Source organism: Indicator indicator, chromosome Z (genome assembly GCF_027791375.1).
Source record: "Indicator indicator isolate 239-I01 chromosome Z, UM_Iind_1.1, whole genome shotgun sequence".
NCBI lineage: Eukaryota > Metazoa > Chordata > Aves > Piciformes > Indicatoridae > Indicator > Indicator indicator.
Window position 1 is genome coordinate 42,221,297 of NC_072053.1, and position 27,445 is coordinate 42,248,741.

Sequence of the window (27,445 nt, forward strand, 5' to 3'; positions counted from 1 at the left end):
GTAGTAGATGGGAACAGTAGATGGGAACAGCCCATCACAGTTCCGAATCCCAGCGGACTTCCCCCACGGGTAAGTACCTGTGAGGGACCTCCGCCCTGGCAAGGAGAATGGACACCTTTTACCTGTCCCACGGGGAGGGGAAGGCAATCTCACACCTTTGTCTTCCCCCGTTCAAACCTGCTGGAAGTGGGGGAAGGGGGTTTGGTTCTGTAATTCATAAACCAGACATACACCAAGCTGAGCTAATCTTATCTTCTTTGAATTCAAATTTGTTACCTTCTTCCTCCCCTCCCCCCCCCCCCCCCGGCCCCCCCCCCGGCCCCCCAAGGATACATCCAAACAGGTCTCTTACTTTATATAATGCTCTTAACTTTGGAAACCATGTTATTTAAATTCTTTCATAGACAAAGTACTAAAAATACTTTGAACAAGCAAATTTACCTTCCAAACAGTGTAATTAATGGCTTATTTTGTTTCCACAATTTATTTGGGAATGGTCTGTTTATATTCAGCTATAAAGAGAAAAATGTGTATACCCATTTTGCCTTCTGACTTTCATCTGCCTCAGACTTTGATTAAGGCATAAGCATCACAGTCTGATAGTACAGTAGTGACAGACATGCACTGCTTACAAGCGTGGCTGGGGATAAGTGATTTTTCAACCTTGGTGGGAGATTTGAGAAATCAGTTTTCTGTGGGAGCATAAATTCCTTGTAACGTAGAGGTACTGAAGACACTTATTAAGACCATAAGGGAAACTCTAGAAATTAAAAGATTTGAAATTCTGTTAAAACTCAATAAGCATTTCCAGTGGTTGAAATAATAAATCTGACATTCTTTCCGCATAGAAGTTGGGTTGAAAATTTACAAAAGGGGCATATACTTCAAATTAATTTGGCAGATGGCTCAAAAAAGAAGTTTCTTAGTTTCTCTTCAAAATTGCAAATAAATCAGCTTAGCACACAAGAGAAGCTCAGAGAAATTTAAGGGACTACCAAGCGTCAAATGAACAGAGGCGTATAGCATGATCAAGTATGCATCACTGCAGCTTGCTGAACCTATTACAAGCTCATAAAGCAGAAAAGGCATCAAGTCCCTAGGTGTATCTCTGCAGAAATGGTCCCCAGGGTGTTTCAAATTGCCACTAGGACCCATCCTGACTTCTTGTTGCTACCTAGCACTTCAGCTATGCACATGGCATGTTGCACTTCTGTGCAGAGACCAGCAGCCTAGCTTCAGGTGTTCACATATAGTTTAGGTACCAGAAACTTTAGATCTACATTAGTGCAGAATCTTGATTAGACTAATTAGTTCTGAGCAATAGAGGATTTTAGCCCAGATGGACACTGTGCTAGTGTAACCATACTGCTCCTTGTACCTGTGTGGTGGCATTGTGTAAACACATGTAATTAACAATTATACACTACAAGGAATGAACAACCTACAATGCATGCAAAGAATTAACATACCATCACTGTTAGCAATGCCATAAAACACAGGCACTAATGTATTTAGTTCAAATTATTGAAATTGGATGTGTACAAATTAGTTGACAGCTGCAACATCAAGCATTTTCCCCAACAGATGCCCGCTATAGTCTTTCTTTACATGAAGCCAACACTGATTGAGGAACACTGCATAGCAGAAAATGGAACAAAAAGGGAGAATAGGAAACAAAAGTTCATAGTATTTCCAATATAAGTACTAGGAGACCTCAAATTAAACTAAATTTACTAATTTAACAGAAGAGGATAGGCAATACTTCATGCAACATTTCGAACTCCTTGCCACAGGACAGAAGTTTACTTGAGATCAATACAAGTTAAAAAAATTTATGGAAGAAAGCCTATTAGAGACTTAAATATGAAGACATAAAAAACAGACAGAGAGAAAAATATTCATTACATTACATTACATTACAATAATTTTCTCATAATCTTTGTTAGAAACAGTCAGAGAGGGCCTGGATGCCATACTGGGAGAGGTACAGTAGGTAACTAGAAAGTATATTCTATTAAAATAAATACCAATAATCTTCACAAAAAAAACCCAAAACACTATGTAAAATTATAGAATCCTAGAATGGTTTGGTTTGGGCCTTTGAAGATCATCTAGTCCAGCTCCTGTGCCATGGTCAAGTATATTTTGCACTAGATCACATAGCTTTACATCCAACCTGACCTTGAACACTTCCAGTGATAGGGCATCCACAACTTCTTTAGGCAACTTCTTGCAGTATTTCATTATCCTTGTTGTAAATCATTTCTTACTTATGTCCAATCTAAACGTAGCCTTTTTCAGTTTAGAACTATTTTCCATTTTCCAGTTAGTCTTTATCTCTTGTAAACCTCACTTTAAGTACCAGAATGCTGCAATAAGAGCCTTCTCCAGGCTGAACAACCTCAGCTCTCTCAGACTTTCTTCACAAAAGAGGCATTCTAGGCCCCTGATTAATTTTGTGTTTCTCCTGTGGATCAGCTCTAACAGGTCTAGAATCTGGTGCCCCTGACTACAGAGGAAGTCATGTTGGCTCACCAGGGATTCCATTCATGGTCTCTGCATCAGTGAATTGACAAGTTCATGAAGGAGCCTTTATTTTGTTTACTGAAAAAAATGTAAATTCAAAGATGGTTGTCAAGTTTACTGTCATAAAGTACATGGTAGATTGAACTATAGATGGCAAAACCTTACATATGGCGAATGATGGAAAATTTATGATACAGGCATTTAAGTGTCATATTCAATTATATGAGAAGTTTCTAAAGTATCAGTAACAACTTGCCAGTATAGAATTCTAGAATTATAGAATGCTCTGTGTTGGAAGTGACCTCTGAAGCTCATCTAGTCCCACTGCCTCTGCAGTAAGCAGGGGTATCCTCAACTAGATCAGGTTGCCCAGAACACTGTTCTGCCTCATTTTGAATATCTCCAGGCCCCAACCACATCCCCAGGCAACCTGTTCTAGTGTTCTACTACCTTCACAGTAAAGAACCTGTTCCTAACATCCAATGTAAATGTATTCACAGAATCACAGGCCCAGCTCCTTCTGTCGCTCTTCATACGGTTTATTCTCCAGGTTCTTCACGTGCTTCATTGCCCTCCTCCACACTGGCTCCATCACCTCCACATCTCTCTCGTATTGAGGTGCCCAAAAGTGAACACAATACTCGAGATGTGACCTCACCAGTGCCGAGTACAAAGGGATAATCACCTCCCTACTCCTGCCGGACACAGCATTTCTAATACAAGCCAGGGTGCCATTGGCTTTCTTGGCCACCTGGGCAGAGTGCTTGCTCATATTCAGTTTCTTGTCAATCAGAACCCCCAAGGTACCTTTCTGCCAGACAGCTTTCCAGACACACTTCCCCAAGCCTGTAACATTGCTTGGGGTTGTTGTGACCCAAGTGTAGGACCTGGCATTTGGCCTTCTTTTAGCTCATCTCGATAATGTTAGCCCATCGATCCAATATCTCCAAGTCCTTCTGTCGAACCTCCCTACCCTCATGAAGATCAACACTCCTACCTAACCTGGTGTCATCTGCAAACTTACTTCATGACGCACTCCGTGTCTTCATCAAGGTCATCAATAAAGATGTTAAACAGAAGTGGTCCCAACATTGAGCCCTGAAGAACACCACTTGTGACCGGCCACCAGCTGGATTTAACTCCATTGATCACCACCCTTTGGGCCTGTTTGCCCAGCCAGTGCTTTATCCAGCAGTGTGTGTGCTCATCCAAGCCATGAGCAGCCAGTTTGTCCATAAGAATTTTGTGGGAAACAGTGTCAAAAGCTTTTGGAAAGTCTAGGTAGACAATATCCACAGCCTTTTCCACATCCAAGAGTCAGGTCATCTTGTCATAGAAGGAGATCAGGTTGGTCAGGCAGGAATTGACTTTCTTAGACCCATGCTGACTGGGCCTGATCCTCTGGTTGTTCTCTATATTACGTTGTCTAATGGTGCTTGAGATGATCTGCCCCATGACCTTCCCTGGTACCAAGGTCAGACTGACAGGTCTGTAGTTTCCCGGATCCTTTCTTCCTTTCTTGTAGATAGGTGTTACATTGGCTACCCTCCAGTCCATTGGGACCTGCCCAGTTAGCCAGGACTTCAGGTAAGTAATGGAAAGCGGCTTGGCGAGCACCTCTGCCAAATCCCTCAGCACCCTTGGGTGTAGCCCATCTGGCCCCATAGACTTGTGTGCATCTAAATGGCATAGCCACTTCTAGTTTGAAGCCATTGCCCCTTGTCATATCACTACAGGCCTCTGTAAACTGTCTCTATCCTTCTTGTAGGCTCCCTTCAGGTACTAGAAGGCTGTTATTAGGTCTTCCTGGAGCCTCCTCTTTTCTAGGCTGGACAATCCCAGCTCCCTCAGCCTGTTCGCATAGCAGAGGGACTCCCTGACCATTTTCACGGCCCTCCTCTGGACCTGCTCCATCAACTCTGTGTCTTATATTAAGGACTTCAGACCTGGATGCAGTACTCCAAGTGAGGTCTCACCAAAGCAGAGTAAAGTGACAGAATCACCTCACTTGATCTGCTGGCCACACATCTTTTGATGCAGCCCAGGATGTGATTTGCCATGTGAGCTGCAAGCACACACTGTCTGCTCATGTCCATCTTCTCATCCATCAGCACCCCCGAGTCTTTTTCCACAGGGCTGCTTTCCATCACCTCATCCCCTAGTCTGTACTGATAGGATTGTTCAGGCCCAGGTGCAGAACCCTGCACTTGCTCTTGTTGAACCTCACCTTTGTCTCCTTCTATGAAGAGCAAACTCTATTGCAGTGTTTTCACAGCTGGGGAAAAAAGAAGAAGAAGAAGAAAAAAAAGTAAGCTTTAAGTCTGTTTAGGAGTACTATATTCTCATTTTCAAATATTTAGATTTTTTTAGTTACAGCAACATTTCTGTAATATCTTAAATAAATTCATTATTTTCAGCCCTGAATACAAGTTTAGGTTTTCCATTACCACAATCCTAAATGTTTTTTAATGTTATTCAATAATTATTTTATCTTGAAAATACAAAAGTAATGCAATTCTCACAAATTAACTTGGCAGATGAACTGGTTTTTTACAATTACTTGTGTAGTGCTCAGTGGGAGAACTCCAACTAAAAGCTGCTTTTTTGATTGCTACTATCTCTTGTAACAATAAGTTGGTTTCTTAAATACCTTTTCAAATACTCTTGTAATTAAAGTATTAATAATTTATTATTTATATTCCTAATGCCTTGCTCTAATGCCACACTGAGATCTCATATCAGTATGGTTAGATTGGGACAGATTGCCTGTGATTTGGTGTGGTTTTAGAAAGACTCAGTAAGGAGAAAGCATCTAACATGATTGGTCAGCAGATCCTCTGATCAGAAAGAAAAGTTAAATAAATACTTCCAAGGGGTGATGTTTTCTTATATTATACATAACCTCAAATATCACACATAATAGTTTGAATTTTTTTTATACCAGTAGATGCCACTACAATCATTGAACTCAAACACAATATAGCAGAGCACAGTCTTAGTCTTTATATTCACTGCGACAGACAAATGAAAGTTTATCAATGAGAGTTAATATATCATGAAACTCTTAGTCTGACAGTTTTGGAAAAGACTAAAGCTGTACTATTAAAATGAATTCATTTATAGCATCAAGAGCTTAAAGAGATTATCAGTGATAAAAGTCTCAAAGGTACTTCCTAGGCATGTTCTTTACTTCCTGAACAGCAATTCTGATTTTCTATTGTCTTTCCAAAAGCATTTCTTTGTACATTAATGAATCCATAGCATTTACAGAAATAGGTATTAGGATTTGGCTTTTTCCAAACAGAACCTGGGGTTAGAAATCTATCCAAAGTTGTGGCTACGATTTATCAGAGAAAACTGTATTTTACTCTGACCTTTCCAGTGTGAGTCCAGAGTACACAAATTCTTTTCCATTCAGTGTATATGATAAAATCTTCTCTGACTTTAAAGGAAATGTAGAAGTTTGAACAAAGCTTGATATAGTCAATAGGAACTTGTTAACCCTCAAAGTAAAGAGGAAGTAGGACTGGCATGAGAATAGCCTTAACAAGTGCCTAACTAGATTGTTGCTGCGTGATATCTATACATAGGGGCATAGCAAACTGCCATTTGAAATAATAAAATTATTTTGATTAGAAAATACCTTTAAAATAAGATTAAGTCCAACCATTAATTAGCTCTCATCTGAAAACATTGTTTTCCCACAGTATTATCATTCTATTTCATATCCTCTCACTCCTTTTTAATGTCTTGCTCCTTGGGTTGAAATCCTGGCTAATCCTTACCCTCAAAGAATCCTAAAAAATTGCAGAGTTAACACTATGAGTACCACTAAAATAACCAAAACTCTATATTTGGGGCAATATATTACACTCCTCTCCCCAATTCTGATGGCCTAATAGCTACGACAGCATACCACATACACTAAAAATGATTTTTCCTAGATATATAATGCATACATATTCAATGATACATGACCCTGCTCTTCAGAACAGGCTGGACCCTGGATGCAGTGTCAAGCATCCATATAGTGAACACTAAACCTTAACACAGCTTGGTTTTGTTTACCTTGAGTTAAAACAGGCCAGTATTATTCATCAAAATAAAAAATCAAAATTAGATATGCCTTCTCAGTCAGCTGTTTTGGCTGCCACAAACAGCTTCAAACTGCCTTCAAATGCCACTTAGATAAACAGGACACTGGTCAGAAACAGTAGTTATAATTTCACACAATGTCAAATTCCAGTTTACTTTCATGTCTTTTACATTTTTCTGCTACATTCAACATGCTTATTCTTAGTGCCCTCCATAGAGGTGCTGAAATAAGACAAAGGAAGTAACTCATGGCTAAGCTGACTTCCAGGAGTCTGGATGTCACTAGCTGTGGTTACTTCCCTGTGAGCACACTGACATTTCCTTGCCTTAGGTATAGGAGAGAAAAGATGTGGGAAGGTGATTGAGAATGTGGTGGATGCCTGTATATCTGTAGTACAGCACCTTGGGGCGCAGTCTGGGTGTGAAACCCAGTGTGGGCTGAGCATAAGAAAGACAAGAAAGCCGAGAAAGTGGTGCAGGATCTCATTTCCATGCTGATGCTATCATTTCTCCCTACTGGTGCGTATGAATTGTGTTGCAATGGACTTCTCAATCTTGTGCCACTTTGGCTATTTTTAATGTATATGTTTTTGACTGTCCTGCTGTGGCACTTTCAGAGAGGTCCACAAGGATGATCAAAGGACAAGAGCACCTCTGCTATGAGGATAGTCTGAGGGAGTTGGGGTTGTTCACCTTGGAAAAAAAAGAAGACTTCAGGGGAATCTTACAGCTGCCTGTCAATACTTGAAGAGAGCCTACAGGAAAGCTGGAGAGGGACTTTTCATAAGGGTGCCAAGCAACAGGACTAGGGGCAATAGAAGCTGAGGGAGAGAGTAGGTTTAGACCAGAGCTTAGGAAAAAAATTCTTCAGTTCAAGGGTGGTGAGACTCTGGAATAGGTTGCCCAGAGTAGTAAGCCATTCTATAATTCTGTAATTTTTGCATGACTTCTTTGGGGCACTGTGGGACAACTTCTGAAAAGAGCACTTATGGCAGTGATCAGTTTCTCACTCTGTTTCTCCATTGGCGGCAGATACACTTTTCTTGATTCTTCAGCTGTTCTTGCATAGATGACAAACTGATCCACAGGACACAAAATTGGAAGTACAAAGGCCTGGCTTCTGTCTCTGAATTTGAACTGTTCTCACAGATACCATTCCTCCTGCTATTTTGTCATCTGAGGATAGCAAATTGGTTTACAAAATGGAGGGGGAAACAACAAATGCTACAAGTGACATGGTTAAGTCCTGTTTTGTCTCGCAGAGAAATTTGCAAAGAAATGTTATACTTCCAAATTATGAGATCCAAGTTAGGCAGAATTTGCTTTAGTTTGAAACCCACACACATATTTCACATTCCTGTTATATTTCTATATCTATCTTTTTATTTCTTTCTTATTATTTCTATACCTATCTTTTTATCACAGATGCATGTGTGTACAGTAGTTTATATAGGCAGCTAAGTAGGTGGGACCAGATATGTTGAAATGGTACATTTATAATCAAATTAAAAAATAAAGTATCTGATTATGTTGGTCTTCCTTACGCTAAGTTTTTGTATCTCAAGAAGGTGATTCTTTACCTTTTCCTGCAATAGCTAATGATAGTCATGTCCTCCAAAGGAGAGCACAAAATTAGATTCTCCATGGTGAGTTAGATATTAGTAATGTCATTAACTATTGAGAGAGAAACATAAAACTCACTCCAAAATCCAAAGTCTGTGGCCATCATACAGAATTAAATCAATTGAGATGTTTATGTGAAACCAACGAAGGAGAAGCAGAGAGAAGAAAAAAGTCTGTTAAATGACCCTTTTTAAAGAAACTCAGACATATTACTATCAAGTTAACCTAAGTCACAAAGGGCAAGTTGCTCTCATTCTTTAGGGTTTTAGAAATTCCTTTAGAACCCTCAAGGTAGAATGCAGATCAGAATGTATCGAAACAGAGGAACTTCACCAATGCACTCTTGTCTCCTCCTTCAGACTGCTCTTGTTTCTGTCTTGTTTGTGCACAAACAGCAGTTTTCTGCAATGAGATGGAGCTTTTCATGAATTATTTAAGAAATGCATATTGTTTTCAAAAGACACCAGGGTAATCACTAATAAATCTGTTCTTGACTAACACCCTTCCTGGCTTCATGAATCATAGCAAGTTTAACATCTCTTCATCAAACTTAACAGACTGTATTATTTACAATCTCCACAGTTCTCCTGGAAGTGAGTAATCAGTCCCACATTGTTGATCATTACCAGATAACTGGCAATACAGGGGGATGGTTACAGAGATTGGGATGATTATCACAGTTCACAGAACCACAGAATGTGGTTGATTTATTATTCTTCAAGCAGCTGGAAGCTGCCTCAAGATCACTTGCCCTTGTTCTTGTGGGTGACTTTAACCTGCCAGACATCTGCTGGGAATTGAACACTGCAGAGAAGAGGCAGTCTAGAAGGTTCCTGGAGTGTATGGAGGATAGCTTCTTATCCCACCTGTTACGTGAGCCTGCCAGGAGTGCAGCCCTGCTCGACTTGCTGTTTACAGAAGGGCTGGTGGGAGATGTGGTGGTGGGAAGCTGCCTGGGGTCCAGTGACCACAAAATAATTGAGTTTTCAATATAAGATGGAACCAGGAGGGGCAGCACCAAAATCTCAACCCTGGACTTCCAAAGGGCAGACTTTGGCTTATTCAAGGAACTAACATGGAAAGTTCCTTGGGAAACAGCCCTTAAAAACAAAGAGTTCCTGGAAGGCTGGACTTACTTCATGAAAGAACTCTTGAAGGCACAGGCACAGGCTGTGCCCATGTGCTGGAAGAAGAGCTGATGAGGGAAACAACTGGAATGGACGGGCTTCTAAAGGAATTAAGGAAAAAAAAAAGAGGGTGTATCACCTTTGGAAAAAAGGGAAGGTATCCCAGGATGAGTTTAAGGACATTGCTAGGTCTTATAGGTAAAAAAATTAGAGAGGCAAAAGCCCATTTAGGACTTAGGCTGACCACTGCCCTAAAGGAGCATAAAAAATATTTCTATATTTCTATAAATATATTAATGGTAAAAGAAGAGGCAAGGACACTCCTTATTGGATGTGGAGGGGAAAATAGTAACAAAAGATGAGGAAAAGACAGAGGTACTTAACACCTTCTTTGCCTCAATCTTCAATAGTGGAACACATTGTCTTCAGGACAACTGGCCTCTTGAACTGGTAGATGGAGTCAGGGACCAGTATTGTCCATGTAATCCTGGAGGAAGCAGTAAGGGACCTGCTGAGCCACTTGGATCCTCACAAGACCATTGGACCAGATGGGATCCATCCTAGCGTGCTGAGAGAGCTGGCAGATGAGCTGGCCAAGCCGCTCTCCATCATTTATCAGCAGTCCTGGCTCACAGGTGAGGTCCCTGATGACTGGAAGCTGGCCAATGTGATGCCCATCCACAAAAAGGGCCTAGAGGAGGAACCAGGAAATTACAGACCTGTGAGCCTGACCTCAGTGCCAGGCAAGGTTATGGAATAGGTCATTTTGAGTGCAATTACACAGAACATACAGGATGATTAAGGGATCAGGCCCAGCCAGCATGGATTCAGGAGGGGCAGGTCCTGCCTGACCAACCTGATCTGCTTTTATGATCAGGTTACCCACCTGTTGGATGCAGGGAAGGCTGTGGATGTAGTCTACCTGGACTTCAGCAAAGCCTTTGACACCATCTGCCACAAGAAGCTCCTGGCAAAGCTGGCAGGTCATGGCTTGGACTCTGAAATGGGTCAAGAACTGGCTGGAGGGCTGGGCCCAGAGTGTGGTGGTGAATGGTGCCACATCCAGTTGGCAGCCAGTCACTAGTGGTGTCCCCCAGGGATCAGTGCTGGGCCCAATCCTATTCAATATCTTTACTGATGATCTGGACAAGGGCTTTGAGTCCATCATCAGTAAGTTTGCAGATGACACCAAGTTAGGAGCAGGTGTTGATCTATTGGAGGGTCCTGCAGAGGGACCTTGGCAGGCTGGATGGGTGAGCAGAGGCCAATGGGATGAGATTTAACAAGGCTAAGTGCAGGGTTCTACACTTTGGCCACAACAACCCCATGCAGCGCTACAGGCTGGGGACAGATTGGCTGGAGAGCAGACAGACAGAAAGGGACCTGGAGTGCTGGTTGATAGTAGGCTGAACATGAGCCAACAGTGTGCCCAGGCGGCCAGGAGAGCCAATGGCATCCTGGTCTGTATCAGTAATAGTGTAGCCAGCAGGACAAGGGAGGTTATTCTTCCCCTGTACTCAGCCCTGGTCAGGCCACACCTTGAGTCCAGTTCTGGGCTCCCTAATTCAAGAGAGATGTTGAGGTACTGGAACGTGTCCAGAGAAGGGTAACGAAGCTGGTGAGGAGCCTGGAACACAAGTTCTATGAAGAGAGGCTGAGTGAGCTGGGGTTGTTCAGCTTGGTGAAGAGGAGGCTCCTTGCTGTCTACAACAATCTGAAGGGAGGTTGTAGGCAGGTGGGGATTGCTCTCTTCTCCCAGGCAACCAGCAGGGGAACGAGAGGACAGTCTCAAGTTGTGCCAGGGGAAGTATAAGCTGGATATTAGGAGGAAGTTCTTCACAGAGAGAGTGATTGCCCATTGGAATGTGCTGCCCAGGCAGGTGGTGGAGTCGCTGACACTGGGGATGTTCAAGAGAAGGCTGTATGAAGCATTTGGTGCCATGGTCTAGTTGATTGGATACGGCTGGGTGATAGGTTGGACTGGATGATCTTGGAGGTCTCTTCCAACCTGGTTGATTCTATGATTCTATGAATGTTAGGTGTTGGAAGGGACCTCAAAAAATCATCTAGTCCAACCCCCTTGCCAGAGGAGGATCACCTATACCAGATCACACAGGAATGTATCCAGGCGGGTTTTGAATATCTCCAGAGAGGGAGACTCCACAACCCCCCTGTGCAGCCTCTTCCAGTGTTCTGTCACTCTCATAGTGAGACATGTTTATATGGAACTTCCAACTTCCACACTTTGCCCCTTGTCCTGTCATTTGGCATCACCAAGAAGAGCCTGGCTCCATCCTCTTGACATGTGCCCTATGCATCTTTATAAACATTCGTGAGGTTACTGCTTAGTTTCCAAGCTAAAGAGACCCAGTTCCCTCAGTTGCTTTTTGAACAGATCCAGAGATGGAGACTCCACCACCTCCCTCGACAGCCTGTTCTAACACCTCACCACTCTTTCAGTAAAGAAATTTTTCCTAAAATCCAACTTAAACCTGCCCTGGTACAACCTAAGCCTTTTTCTTCTCATCTTATCACTAATTACTTGGGAGAAGAGACTGATCTCCACCTCACTACGACTTCCTTTCAGGTATTTGTAGAGAGCAATAAGATCTCCCCTTAGCCTTCTCTTCTCTAGACTAAACACCACCAGTTCCCTCAGCCTCTTCTTATATAATGTGTCCTTCAAACCCTTTGACAGCCTTGTTGCTCTTCTCTGGATACCCTCCAAGACTGTGATGAAGGTACCATATGCCCAGAATTATGCCCCCAAATACCAGCAAACTTGAACCCAACATGTTTTGGTAAGTCCCCCCTTTCACCCTCCTTTCTGGAGAGGAGGACAAAGGCCCAGGTGCCAACCTGTCTCCTATGAGGTAAACAACTACATGCACCCATTGCATGGCCTGCTCATGCTCTTTCCATTTAAGGGCATAATTCTAGCTTCACCCTTTCTATAGGCTGAAGCAAGTTGTTGACAAGTGTGCCCATTGGCCAGATCCAGCCTCGAGAAATCTGTAAGTATTCCCATCTTGTTTACCAGCTTGCTCTCTCCTTTTGCTTTCCCTTGCTTTGCTTGAGCTATGTAAGCTTGCAGCAACCCTAAGTCTTCTCACTCCCATATGCATGCATGCTGGAGGTCTCTGCAATATGGAAAGAAGCCAGCTCCCTGAGCTGCTTGAGGAACCCGCAAAGGAGATCCCTTCGCTGAAGTTACAGAAAGCCAGCGTCATAAGCCCGGTCACATCTTCGAGAGGACTGGACACACTAAGGGTAAGCTTTAGCCCAGAAGGGGAGGGACTAGCCCAAGCCTGGCAGTCCAACACAGCTGCACCCATAAGCAGCAACGTGCCTTGCGTAACCCCTGCCATTCATGGGAGATAAGAGGAGTCGCCCACTGTCGCTGCTCTGCAGCTCTATGCCATCAGATTTCCCAGGAGAGGGACATCCTCTTCTTTGAGATCAAGCCAAGGACTGCATTGTCACCTTAAATGGGAAGCAGTCACCAAGATCATCATAGTCACCTCACTTTGAGCCGAGGGAAAGCTCCACTTCACCACACCCCTTCCCCGAAGCCCATCTCCAGGATCAGAGACAGCTGACCCTGCCTACTGGGAACTGTCACCTCGATCACAAGGGCCGACCCCGAAGGACCCCGCTCCGCCACACAGGACCACTCCCCTGGACCGGCCCTGCCCGGCCGATCATGTTCAGGGAGCTGCACTGATCCTGCCTGCCCCCGGCCACCACAGTCACACCATGGGACCACCCTACCAAGGGAAGCCCATTGGAAGCAGAAAGCCTCCCATCCCATGGGAGGAGAAAGAAACCCTTGCCCCACCTGCGGAGGCGGGAGGAGAAAAAACGTCACTGCCCAGACGGACCAGCCCTGGGCCGGCAGTGAGCAACCAGCCAGAGTAACTGTGCTGGTTTGAGGCCAGACAGATCCTCTCTTGCCCCGAAAGGGACAAAAGAATGACACACGCAAACAGATTGGAGAGTGATGGAAAGTTTAAATGGAAAAGCAATTGGTGAAGCTACAGAAAACTACAAACTACAAAGCATAGTGGAAAAGAACATCCTAAAGCATACAGAACCCCTCACAGAATTCCCAAAAGCTTCCCAGTCCTCCCTTCCTCCCACCTGAGGGTAAACCCAAACCCCCAGGGCTCTTCCTTCACCCCCCTCCCACTGCTAGGCAAGTCTCAGGCTGGCCAGGTCTGAGACTGACCCCCCTCCATTCTCCTCCTGGCATTAGGCCTAGACAGGCCTAAGAGGCCTTGAGGATACTCCCCCGGCATTACCCGATAAGAGAGGACATCTCCCATGGGAGCAGAGAGGGAAGAAAGAGGAAGAGAATGACTCTGCAGATGGCTTTATAGGGCGCAGGATTTATGGGTAGAAATACGCCGTTTCCTGTGTCCACCCCTATTGGGTGGGCACCTGGGACACCAGAGGTGTAATTTATGTGGCAGTGGTAGGGGGCACCCGGCCTAAACTGCCACAGTAACCCAGCAACTCACCTTGCTACAAAGAAAGACCCACTGTATATTTTCATGTGTGCAACACTCTCTAAAATTCAATTCAAAGCGCCCATACCTAGCTGCGTGATATTCTAAATTGACTTTCCTCTGAATAGCATTATAGATACCTCTGTACATGGTTACAGCTGCCACACGTCTTGTTGAGTTTCCATCTAGTGGGTAAGGGGCAGAACTGCACCCTGTCGTTCCCTTAATTAGAAATTAATTCTGTAAATATTATAATTGGGTAAAATTGTATATACCAAACCAGTTATGGAATATATTTTATAACTGTGCATTAGGATAAATATATAAAGGTGATTAATCAGATATTAATATTTTTATAATTAATAAAATATAGTTTTCATAATTCATATTTCATAATGAATAAATTAATAACCACCCTCCATCCCTAATCACCACAGAAATGGCATAGTTGGCAGGATGCACAGCAGTGAAATATTTCCATAACTTGGGATGCAAAATTAGAGGTTCAGATTTGGAGTGGGACAAGCAAAACTGCAAAAACCTAGACCACATCTTTGCAAAACTGAGTGAATTCAGCAGTGAACATGCTGTCCTCTTGACATCTTGCATCATACAGATGCAGGAGGAAATCAAATTTTTTGACCAAAAAGTTTTCCAATTGGAAAGGGAACTGGCAAAATCAGAGGCACAAAGTCAGACACTCTGCAATTTATTCAAGTTGCACATGAAAGAAACCATGTCCGCCTTCAAGGCATAATGACAACCAAATGCTACCTTCAAAGCATTCAGGGTATACAACCCACGAGAGCCAGACTCTCCCATTCTGCTGGATCAAGCTGACAAGCAGAAGCCAGCTGATTTTAATTCAGCAGACACCCAGTACCATCCTGTGAGCAACATCAGCTCACTCCCCCACCAGGAGGGTCAGCAGCTACCAAACCCAGGGACCCCACCCCGAGGCAAAGATGAAGCCATCAGCTTCAACGATCTGCAAATCTCCTCAAGATAGGCAAGATTTGACTCAGCGTTGCTAGGCAACCTCCAAGCCAGAAGAGAATCAATCTTCCAGCAACGGGACAACCCAAGGGGCAAACAGTGAACCAAACCTCCTGCAACAAAGTAGCTAATTCAGGTCAATATCTTGCACAGCCTCCTAGCAAGGGAATTCACTGTGACCATGAAGGCACAGAGAGCACTACTTCAGGCTCAGATTCAGGGTGTGAGTCTAGCCCACCGCAGCATCACTGCAAGCTGTGGAAAAGCCAAGCTGCCACTGAGACAACAAGGTTAAGTCCACCAGCAACTCGAGAGGAAAACCCCGGGAGAAGGCTGCGAACACCAAATTCGAAAATGTCGCCAAACAGAGAGAGTTCCAATGGGAACCACCACAGCCCCAACCGGGAGGAACACCAGCGAAAGGCACACACTGCCAGCCGTAAAGCACCACCGCACAGCCAGAAAAGGGAAGAGCTATGCTCTCAAGCATCTCTTTCTACCATCCCAGGCAGATACAGACACTACACCAGAAGAGGACACTAACAAGGTTCCTGCAGTTCCAGCAGAGGCAAAGAAAACACACAGAGCCCATTTCCATCAAGGGGGTGGGAAATGGAAAGCTCCACAAACACCTCGAAAGCTCCAGAGTCACACGGGAGTCAAACCCCGTCATTTGGTCAAGGGGATGGTGGGGAGTTAACTAGAGAATACCAATATTGGGTCAGCGTAAATACCACTCCACACTGCTTAGGCAGCACACTCTGTTAGAGTACAGTTCAAAAGCTTGCATACTGTTCATAGTGCATAAGACATATGCATAAGACATAGCGTTTGAAAGAGTAACCTGCCAAGAGGGTACAGGATAACCACAACATTTCCCTCATCCACTAGGTGGGTCACCTGGTTGTAGAAGGAGATGAGGCTAGTCAAGCAGGATCTGCCTTTCATGAACCCAGGCTGGCTTGGCCTAATCCCACTGTTGTCCTGCACTTGCTCTGTGAGCCCACCCAAGATGAATCACTCCATGAACCACTCCAGGCTTGTAGTTCCCTGGATCCTTCTTTTGGCCCTTTTTTGTAGATAGTTATCACATTGGCAAGCCTCCAATCATTTGGCACCCCTGCTGTTGACCAGCACTGCTGATGATGCATAGTGGCTTGACAAGCTCCTCCAACCAGCTCACTCAGTACTTTAGGGTGAATCCCATTCAGCCCCATATACTAGTGAGGGTCAGGTGGCAGAACAGATTTTTAACTGCTTCCTTCTGGGTAATGGGCAGTTGATGCTGTTCTCCACCCCTACTGGGAAGTGGAATATTTTGAGGATAATGGCTCCAGGCTATTAAAGACTGAGGCAAAAAAGGCATTAAGTACCTCAACCTTTTCCTCATCCTTGGTAGCAATGTTCCCCTAATAAAGGGTGGACACTTTCCTTTGCTTTCTTTTTGTTAATGTATTTGTAAAATCCTTTGTTGTTGTCCCTCACAACAGTGGCCAGGTTGAATTCTAGCTGGGCTTTTGCCTTTTTGATGTTCTCTGCATGAACGAACTAGATCCCTGTACTCAATTTATTGAGTTGCCTGCCCTTTATGCCAAAGATGGTAAACTCTCCCTTTTTTTCCGAGTCCCTGCAAGAGCTCCCTGTCCAGCCAGCTCAGTCGTCTTCCCTGAAAGTTTGTTTTACAACACATGGGGACAGCCTGCCCTTGTGCCTTTGGACACCTTTGCCTTTCAGGTCTGTCTCCCAAGGAACACTCTCAACCAGTGTCCTAAACAGTCAGAAGTGTGCTCTCCGGAAGTCCATGGCAGCAGTTTTACTGACCCCACTCTTTGCTTCACCAAAAATTGAGAATTTTATAATTTCCTGGTTGCTAAGCCCAAGACAGCCTCTCACCACAACATCAACCACCAGTCCTTCTCTCTTTGTAAACAGCAAGTCTAGCAACGCACTGTCCCTGGTAGGTTCATTTACCTGCTGTGTCAGGACGTTATCTTCCGTATGCTCCAGGAACCTCTTAGATTGTTTCTTCTCTGCTGTTGTATTTCCAGCACATGTCCAGTAAATTGAAGTCCACTATGGGAATAAAGGCTGGCGATTCGGAGACTTCTGCCAATTTTTTATAGAATGCTTCATCTGCCTCCTCTTGATGGTTGAGTGGTCTGTAACAGACTCCCAACAGGCTATCTGCCTTGTTGGCCTTCGCCCTAATCCTTACCCATAAGCAGTTGGCCTTACCGTCACAGTCATTGAGTTCTACACAGTCAGAACACTAACATAACAGTGCCACTCCACCACCTTTCCTTCCCTGGCTGACCCTTCTGAAGAGCTTAGAGCCATTCATTGCATTACACAGGTTATGAGAGTTATCCCACCATGTTTCTGTGATGGCAAATATGTCATTGCTGTCCTGCTACACAATGGCTTCTAACTCCTCCTGTTTGTTGCCCGTGATGCATGTATCAGTATAGAAGCACTTCAGCTAGGCTACCAGCCATATCACCTTCTTAGAGGGGCACCCCTTTATTCTTCCAAGGTGTTTCATGGATTCTACCCTACTGTCTCCCATTACCTCAGGAGCCCTTGGCTCATCTCTGCAAGGCTTTACCTGTGTTGCAGTATCCACAGCATGCCTCAGGGCAACAGGTTGAAGGCACTTACTATTACCCCATCCTTCCAACCCTGATGTGTCCTCCTGCTGCTTGTCACAGATAATCTTGATATCACGATCTTACTCCCCCTTCTCATCTAGTTTAAAGCCCTGTCAATCAACTCTGCAGTCTCTTGGGCAAAGACCTGCTTCCCCCTTTGAGAAATGTGTCTCCCATTTGATGCCAGCATTCCTAGTGCCATATAACCCACCCAAAACCCCCAAAATTTGTGGTGATGACACCAGCCATAGAGCCATGTATTGATAGAATATAACCTAGTGTGTATAGACTTTCTGAGAGAGAGGGCTGTGTTTAATTAAGCACTGTGGCATTTTACTTAAATTTAAATGCAAAATTTGAAAATCATAAGAGACTGCCTGTCTTGAATTACGTGACTCCATAATCTTTCAGACCTTGCTAATATTTCCTGGCTGAGGGTTCACTTTGTTATGCCTTCATCAAGTAAGGACTTCATGCTATTGTATGTACAGGAGCTTTCAGTGCTTTAATAACCTTTAGGTGTCTTGGCCTCACCAGTAGGTCAGAAAATTTATCACAGTAGGGAAATTGTAAAGTCAAAAAGAAATACAGATTATACCCAGCTAGGATCTCACTGTCACACACCTCCTCTGCTCACCACTGAAATGCCTACTTTTCTTCCTACGCCCCAGCTGACCCTAAGACTGCTGTCCTGACCTCGGTCTGTAGGTGGGCATCTGTCCAGACACAGGTGAGATGAGCTTAAACCATAGCCTTTAATGAGATTCCTCAGCTGTTGGAGGTGTCATGACAATCTCCTGTGAAAAATGGTGGTATCAGTTAACAACATATGCAACTTGGCTAAACCTTCCTTCATTTTATGTAGTTCTCAGCAAGTACCAATTGTACCCCAACATACTAATTCTGCAGTGCCATGAGACAGCAATATGCTTTCGTTTCTGTAGCTTTGCAATTAATATTTTATTAGATATGCAACATTACTAGCTTACTCAAAGACTAAGTTGTAGTGGGCAGCCATATGCTCCATAACTGCATAGTAGTGTTGCAAAAAGTTAATGAAGGGTGAACTGAGTAGCATAAGGACAACAGCAGTTCTTTGTTCCTTTTGTTTTTCTCCCTCTGAAGACTGCTAGACAACTCCATTTACTGAAAGGATTCTTTAATAGGGAGAATTATGGAAAAGATCCACAAAAGAGACATGAAAGAAGACTCCCATAAAAAAGGTCTTCATAGGAACAGAAGTAAATATCAGTGGTTTTTCAATGGCTTGCCTCAGTGGTACAGTGGCCATGTGTCTCTTATGGCAGAGACAGTAGCCTCATGGTGTCAAGAGGAAGGCACTGATGTTCAAATCCATAACGCATTTAGGCACCCAACTCCTAGCCCACAATTTTTTGGAGAATTGCACATTTGGCCTTCAGTCAGGACAACAGAAAAAACACATCATCTGAGAAAAGCACAAGGGCATGCAAATCAGTGGAAAATGCCACAAGGAGTCTGCCCTCTTGAGGCTTCTCTTCTTCTTTTTCTAGATGGTACCAGGTACCCAGTTAATCAATACTGGCACACTAAAGGATAGACAAGGTTACCTTAGTCAAAATTCATTTTGCTATCACACTACTCAGCAGTGTCCTCAGAACTGTATTACCATTGCCCCAACAGCTTGGCATCAACAAATGGCTCGTAACACTTCTAAATGCTTGGAACCAAACATACTCAAAGTATATGTCATGAAAGTAATAGAATTGCATAAGAGTGTGCTTTGCTGGAACAATATGAGTTTAACTGCTGATGTCTGCAAGACCCATAAGGCAAATTAAAAAAAAAAAAAATCCCTATCATCTGATTTGAAACACAAATTACAAAGTTCATGTCAACAGTAGAGCCCGCTCAATATTTTAATTCACAAAAGCACAAATAAAGTATATGATTTACTGGGGAACAAATTATCGACAAAATAAATTGGTCCAAAAGGTATATTTAAAATACAGAAAAAAAGATTTTATAGAATTTTGAGGAAAAGGAGGCATTGTACCTACAGTGTATGTAACTGAAAATTGAAGATACAATTAAATATTGAAGGTATTTAAAAACCTAGCCCAGATGCAAATTTCATCATTGTATCTGCAATGATCTAACCTCAAAATGAGAAACAAATGTCAGAGAATACAGAGTTGAGGTAGTAATAGAAACCTGGATATGAATTCTGTGATTTAGATGTGTGCCTTCATACACATACTACTTTTAAGAACATCACCATATTTATGTAAATGATGGGTTCCTAAAATGTGTACCATATGATCTGCAAAATGATAGTGCCCCAGTTTTGCATAAATCAAACAGCAGATCCTGATAACTAGGCTTTCCCATTTACATTATGCCTCTGTTCCAAATCCATGGGATATAAATGAGAGCAGCATATGGTCCAGAAATGGGAAAGCTGTGGGACTTTCATGTATGCTCCATGGGAGCAAATGGCTGTCCCACAGATGGTGGAGTATTTAGATTCATCTCCTACATGATGGATGCCAATGCGCAGGAGGATGAAGCCATGATCATCCTCTAGAGGTCTCTGCTGGCTGGCATGCCTAGAACAGATGCTAGATCAACACAAAGGGTTTGCAAGGATAGATCTTCTGTTTATATCTTAGCTTTGCACTTTCAGTTCTTGTCTGTAGGTGGAAATTTACAGCATAGCTGAATTATATTTCCATTAAAGCTGTACTATAATCAGAACTTATCTGTGAAGAGCAATATTAATAAACATTATTTTAGGTCACATTAATAGTTTCAACTTTTTTTTTTTTTTTTTTTTTTTTGGTGAGCAATACAAGAAGCAAACACAGGGTTTTGTTTTGTTTTTTTTTCTGTTCTTGGCCAGGGGTTCTGAAGAAAAAGTCTCAAGGCAGAGTGGATGATAAAGAAAGATCTGAGAAGCTGTTTCCATATCTTACAGAATTCCACATGCACAAGTTATATACAACACTACTAGTATCACAGAATCACAGAATCAATCAGGTTGGAAATTACCTCAGACATCATCAAGTCCAACCTATTATCTAATATGTAATACTTCATGAAAACTAAACCATGGCTCCAAGTGCCACATCCAATCTTTTTTTGAACATCTCCAGGGACAGGTGCTTACAGGTGCCTCCACCTCCTCCCTGGGCAGCCCACTCCAATAGCTAATTACTCTTTCTGTGAAAAACTTCCTCCTCACCTCAAGCCTAAACTTCCCCTGGCACAGCTTGAGACTGTGTCCCCTTGTTCTGTCACTGGTTGCCTGGGAGAAGAGACCAACCTCCACCTGGCTACAACCTCCTTTCAGGGAGCTGTAGAGATAAGGTCTCCCTTATCTCTAGTTGCAATAAGGTCTCCCCTGAGCCTCCTCTTCTCCAGGCTAAACAACCCCAGATCCCTCAACCTCTCCTCATAAGGCTTGTGCTCAAGACCTCTCACCAGCCTCGTTGCCCTTCCCTGGATACTTTCAAGTATCTCAATGTCCTTCTTAAATTGAGGAGCCCAGAACTGGACACAGTACTCAAGGTGTGGCCTGACCAGTGCTGAGTACAGGGGCAGAATGACTTCCCTGCTCCTGCTGGCCACGTTATTTCTGATGCAGGCCAGAATGCCATTTGCCTTCTTGGCCACCTGGGCACGCTGCTGGCTCATGTTCAGCCTACTGTCAACCAGTACCCCCAGGTCTCTTTCAGCCTGGCTGGTCTCCAGCCATTCTGACCCCAGCCTGTAGTGCTGAATGGGGTTGTTGTGGCCAAAGTGCAGAACCCAGCACTTGGACTTGCTGAATGCCATCATGTTGGACTCTGCCCATCCGTCCAGTCTGCCAAGGTCCCTCTGCAGAGCCCTTCTACCCTCTAACAGACCAACACCTGCTCCCAACTTGGAATCATCTGCAAACTTACTAATGGTGGACTCTATCTCCTCATCCAGTTCACCAATAAAGATATTAAACAGGATTGGGCCCAACACTGATCCCTGAGGGACACCACTAGTGACTGGCTGCCAGCTGGAAGTGTCACCATTCACCATCACTCTCTGGGCCTGGCCCTCCAGCAAGTTCTTAACCCAGCGCAGAGTGCACCTGTCCAAGCCACAGGCTGACAGCTTGGCCAGGAGTTTGCTATTGGGGATTGATGTGAAATGTAAATTCTCGCCAAAAATAAGCGGCAGAGATATTTATAAAGGTTTTATAAATATTTATTTACACTATATTACAAGTTATTTACTATTGATATTTGCATATTCTATTATTCAGTTGGAAAGAATCAATTCTGCAGAATGTATATACATATGGGTGCTTTAAACAGTTTGAGGAAATCTAGAAGTTTAGAAAGTGAAATTAATTCAGAAGGAGGTAGAGGCGGGGGGGAGTCAGTGCTTGTCGTGGATCGGCAAGCCTACAAACAGGCAGTTTGACACAAACTACTACAGAAACTATGAAGAGATATTCAGCTTACTCACTAACTGAAGAACTTCGCGAGGTCTTTTCTTAATACTGTTTTTTATTTCCAGAAATTGTAGCACGGATGTATCATAATAAAGCAACTGAAATGGTGCCGACCATGTGGCGCTGTGTGGCGTGGTTGCGGCTCCTCTCAGAACAAAAGGGTCCTGGAAGTTTGCCGGTGAGCCTCGGATGCTTTTGCAAGTCAGTTTGCAGGGTGCGCTGTGTAAAACAAGCTTGCCGCTCCAGGGGAAAAAGCCTTGTTGCCGCGGTCGCAGGGCACAGCAAAAGCAGCTTCTCTGAGAGGCTGGGGCGACCTTTTCCGCTATCCGTGGGGATCTCCCGGGGGGGGTGCCGGTCCTGCCGAAGCGGTGTCCCCGCCTCAGGGTGGCTGTAGCGATCCAGGACAGGCTGTGTGCTTGGCGATCAGTCAGACATGTGGCAACCTGCAGCGATGCACTCGGACACGCCGGTTCAAGTTCCGAGCAAAAGCGGATCTCTCGGCAGCGCAAGGCGTGAGGCAAACATGGGCACGCATACGGGAACAGGCACAGGTACAAGCACGGAGCATGGGGCATGGAACACGGGGCACGGAACAGTGGTTTAACAAAACAACCCCTATTTAATATTTGCCACATGAACACTGGTCCAGTGAGCATCCTTGGTAAACAGAGAAATTAACCAATGAAATGATGTTTCACCAAATGTAGTGTGAGCACGACTCTTAAACAAAGCCAGCATGAGCATGTCTCTTGAGCTTTGTTTACCCCAACGGGCCCAGCTAATTGTTTACCCAGACTAAGTGGCACCAAGACTCCCCCCCACTCCAGAAGGGAGAGGGAAGAGGGGGTTCAAGCTGAACATGTAGGGACATGTCGTGCCACTATTTGGGATGTAGTCTTGGGCATAGGCATCATTCACCACAGGGATGGTGTCAAAGGCCTTGCTGAAGTCCAGATAGACTACATCCACAGCCTTCCCCACATCCCCCAGGCAGGTCACCTGACCATGAAAGGAGATCAGGTTGGTCAGGCAGGACCTGCCCCTCCTAAATCCATGTTGGCTGAGCCTGATTCCTTGACCATCCTGCAGGTGCTGTGTGATTGCCCTCAAGATGGTCTGCTCCATAATCTTGCCTGGCACTGAGGTCAGGCTGACAGGTCTGTAGTTACCAGGATCCTCCTTTCAGCCCTTCTTTTGGATGGGCCTCACACTGGCCAGTTTCCAGTCGTCTTGGACCTCTCCAGTGAGCCAGGACTGATGGTAAATTACGGACAGTGGCTTGGTGAGCTCATCTGACAGTTCCCTCATTACCCTAGGATGGACTCCATGTGGTCCCATGGACTTGTGAGGATCCAAGTGGCTCAGCAAGTCTCTAACTACTTCCTCTTGGATTTCAGGGCGATTATACTGCTCCCTGTCCCCGTCAACCAGTTCAGGAGGCCATTTGTTCCGAATTCCTCCTTTCTTACTGTTGAAAACTGAGGCAAAGAAGGTATTTAGTACCTCTGCCTTCTCCTCATTTTTAGTTACAGTATTCCCTTCCAAGTCCAATAAAGAGTGGAGGTTCTTCTTGTTCCTCTTTTTAGCATTAATATATTTATTAAAGTGGTTTTTATTGTCTTTCACAGAAGTAGCCAGTTTAAGTTCTAACTGGGCTTTTGCCTCTCTAATTTTTCTCCTACATGGTCTAACAACATCCTTAAACATATCTTGAGTTATCTCCCCCCTTTCCAAAGGTAATGCACCCTCTTTTTTTCCCTTAAGTCCTTCAAAAGATGCTTGCCCCTCTAGGCAGGTCACCTTCCCTGTTGGCTCATCTTTTGGCACATTGGGACAGCCTGTTCCTGTGCCTTCAAGAGTTCATCTTTGAAGAAGGTCCAACCATCCTTGACCCCTTTGTTCTTAATGGCTGCTTCCCAAGGTACTCTCCGAGTTAGTTGCTCAAATAAGCTGACGTCTGCCCTCTGGAAATCCAAAATAAGGGTTTAGTTGTTGCTAGTAAGGGTTGTATTGACAGAGGTAAGCTTTTAGACACAGCCAACAGGGGCAATACCATTGGAAGAAAAGTCAGAAAAAGATCTGTGTGGAGTAACTCAGTCCACTGATATATTTAGAGATTCTAAGCTCAATTATTTTGAAGATATTGAAAACAAAACAAAGCTAATCCAGAAACAAAAGCTCTATTTCAAAAATTACTTTGTATTTACCTTGAATTCTTTGCTAACTGTAACAATGAAGGAGTAAGGGCATGTGGTCCCCATCACACTGTTGTACATCCCATCAACTATAATCAAAACATGCATATAGAGCAGTATAAAACTGTCACAAGAAACAGATATAAAAATATTTGTGCTAAATGACAGTTCTGCACTTACTAAAACAATGTACTGTGAATATACAAAAATTCCTGTCCCTGTCCTTCCTCCTACACCCTGTGTGTCTCCCACACCCTGACTGCCTCATGTGCACTATCTTCCTGACCCTACTCCCATTGCCTACTCATACAGCCATACTCCTTTGCACTTTAGACACATTCATGAATACTTTATAGTGTTACTGGCACCAAACTTCTTGCTGTCCTTTTGACCATGCCTAGTTGGGCTGCAAGGGGCAGGTTTCCGTATGAGTTCTGGAGAGAGCAAGCAGTGGGATCTAGGCCAGGAGTTAAAAGGATCGATCCTTTTCTGATATCAGAATGGGGATTTTGGTGTAGTAGAAAGGAAAGCAGTGATGTGCAGGCATGGGTTCAGAGAGGGTGCACTTGCAGAGTGCATGGTGGCTCCATGTTGGGTGCATTGATCCTATTTCAAAATAACCTTTTGATTTTGCTGGAGACTTCAAAAGGTTCTCCAGCACAGTACTGCAGGAAGTTTTTTTTTTTCACATGCTTTCCTCATTAACCATTTTTCCTCTTACTCTCCAAATCACAGAGCATTTTATTCTGTAGCAGTTAAAGTGAGTCAGTAAACTTCCTTGTATCATCTCAACCTCTTTTGGCAGTACATCCAAAACTCCTCCCTGAACACACGCGCATGCACGTGTGTGCATGCGTGTGCATGGTGAAGATGGGAAGGAATGGGGTGGAAACAGGGAGGCTGGGGTGAAGGGAGACAGAGGAGACAGCTCCAACTCTCAGGCCTGTGAATCAGTAGATTCACCTGGGCCATTCCCTCAAGCCATGTGTTCTGCCAGGCACAGACCCTGTTCAGGGTCAAGTCTGCCCATGCTTTGGGCAAGTTTGGTCATGTGTAAGCAGAGAAAATATGTTTATCTGTTTCTGGCCTTTTTTCACCTCTGGATGGCTTGATGGTAACATGTGACACAAGAATTAGCTTGGCTGGATTAAAACTGGTGAGCTGCAGAGCACAAGGCTTTTCTCTCTTGGGTTTTTGCCCTCCACACACATGGATTATAAGAAGCAGTAGCAGTTCAGGAGGATTTTCTGATAAAAAGAGACAAAAGGGTAATTCCTGCAACTGGCAAACAGCATTGTGAGTAATGGATATATTCCTAAGGTCTCTGGGAACTTCTTTCCTTTTGGTAGTGGGGTAACATACTGCTTTTGGATTTATCTTTTTCCAAATACTGTTCTAAAACCATTTGTAATAATTCCTATTGTGAAGATAATTTCTCAACCTAATGCCGAACCTTTTATAACCTTTACGACTTTTGTATATAGTTGCATGGGAGGTGGAGCTAAAATAAATAAGTAATTTGTATCTTCATTATTTTTTGCCTTGTTACCCTTTATTCATAACCTTCAAAAACCTATGCTAGCACTTTCTAGAGCTAAGGAACAAGAAAAAGAAGAGACAATTCAGGATTTTTTTGTTTCTTTGTATGTCTATCCTCTTTACCCTTCTACATATCTAAAATCCCACTTCATCTACAGCATAATAACAATATAATAGGTAGACACAAACTTTTACAAAATCCTGATGTACTTAGGGTGATACATCAGATCTAGGTATCAGATCTCTCTAGCAGGTTCACCACACTTGCGGAATCCAAAACCAGAGCATTTGATGTGTGGTCATTTTGTAAATCAACAGCAGAGTCTAAGTATGTTATAATAAAGTAATCCTTAATTTTGTTTGTTTGTTTGTTCCCCCCCCCCTTGTTTTTTTTTCTTTAGTTTTTCTCTGAAATGTGTGTTCAGTTTGTTCTTACAGTTAGTTTTATTAAGAACATTCTCCTTTATCTTACTTTTCTGTTTGAAATGTTTGGTTTTCTGATTCTGCTTTGTTTTTTTTTTCTCCTCCTAAATAGTGGTGAATCATTTTTCTTCTCAGTCTTTCATCAGCCTTTTCTCCAAAGCATTTTAAGATTTTTCAGAATTGTTTTTTTCTCTGAAGGCCTTTCCCTCATTTTAATTCTTTCTTAATTTTTTTCAAAACAAATCCATTCAGTCACTCCAATTCTGCCTTCCCCTGTTTTGTCCTCAAAATCTCACATCTTTTACTATTAAAATGCCTTTCTAGAGTTTCCATATTGAAAACATTACTTATACACAGACTGAAATGACAAGTAAAAATGAATCCCTGTGTACAGAACTCAATAAGAAGCCTGTTTCTCAGAAGCAGATACCATAATCACCTGTATGTATAAATATATAAATAAATATATGTGCATATATACTGTTGTGAATATTTTTACAATATTCATGGAGGAATATGTGATTTGTGTCAAGTAAAGAGTTAAGTTCAGTGAATTTCATTTGGAAGATCGTTTTCAAGGGGCTCAATTTGACCTCTTATTAGACAAATCATAGATAAAGGTGGCCTTGCTCTGCTCTGCCTTGGAATGTGTGTGTCAGATAAGTATGTGGGAGTTCTGCGGCGTTCTGTGAGAAAGATGCTTTTACTCTCTGATACCTTTTTTTCTCTCCTGAGCACTTCAGAACATTCTGGGGGATCATTATCATGCCCTGCCTTCTATTTAACATAAGTCTGTTTATGTAAATGAGATAGCTATATAAGAAGGAGAGAAAAACTATTGCTTTGCTGTATTTTCGTCCCCTTTTCTCAGCCCAGCGCGCTGTTTTCTTTGCTTGTCCTTATTCTTAATAAAACTTTAAAAGACACTTTTGGTTAGTTCATTTACTACATACATATATATATACACACATACGTAGATATATATATATATGACATCGTGTAATGTGTCATAGTCTATAATTAGAAACTTTACGGCTATATGTACATGACGATGAAGTCCACTGCCCTCCCTAACCCAAAGAAGTTCCACAGGAGATCAAATATATCACTCATATAGCTTACATGATTGTCACTGGAGTAACACAAAGGCAAAATGCGGCATAGATTTTTCTGGTAGAGATCAAAGACTCATAAAATATCTACATTTGTAAAGTATAATGATTGAAAATTAAAAGTATTACATGCATAACTAGGTACTTTTTTCTAATTTCATTTGTATTTATATTACTGTATT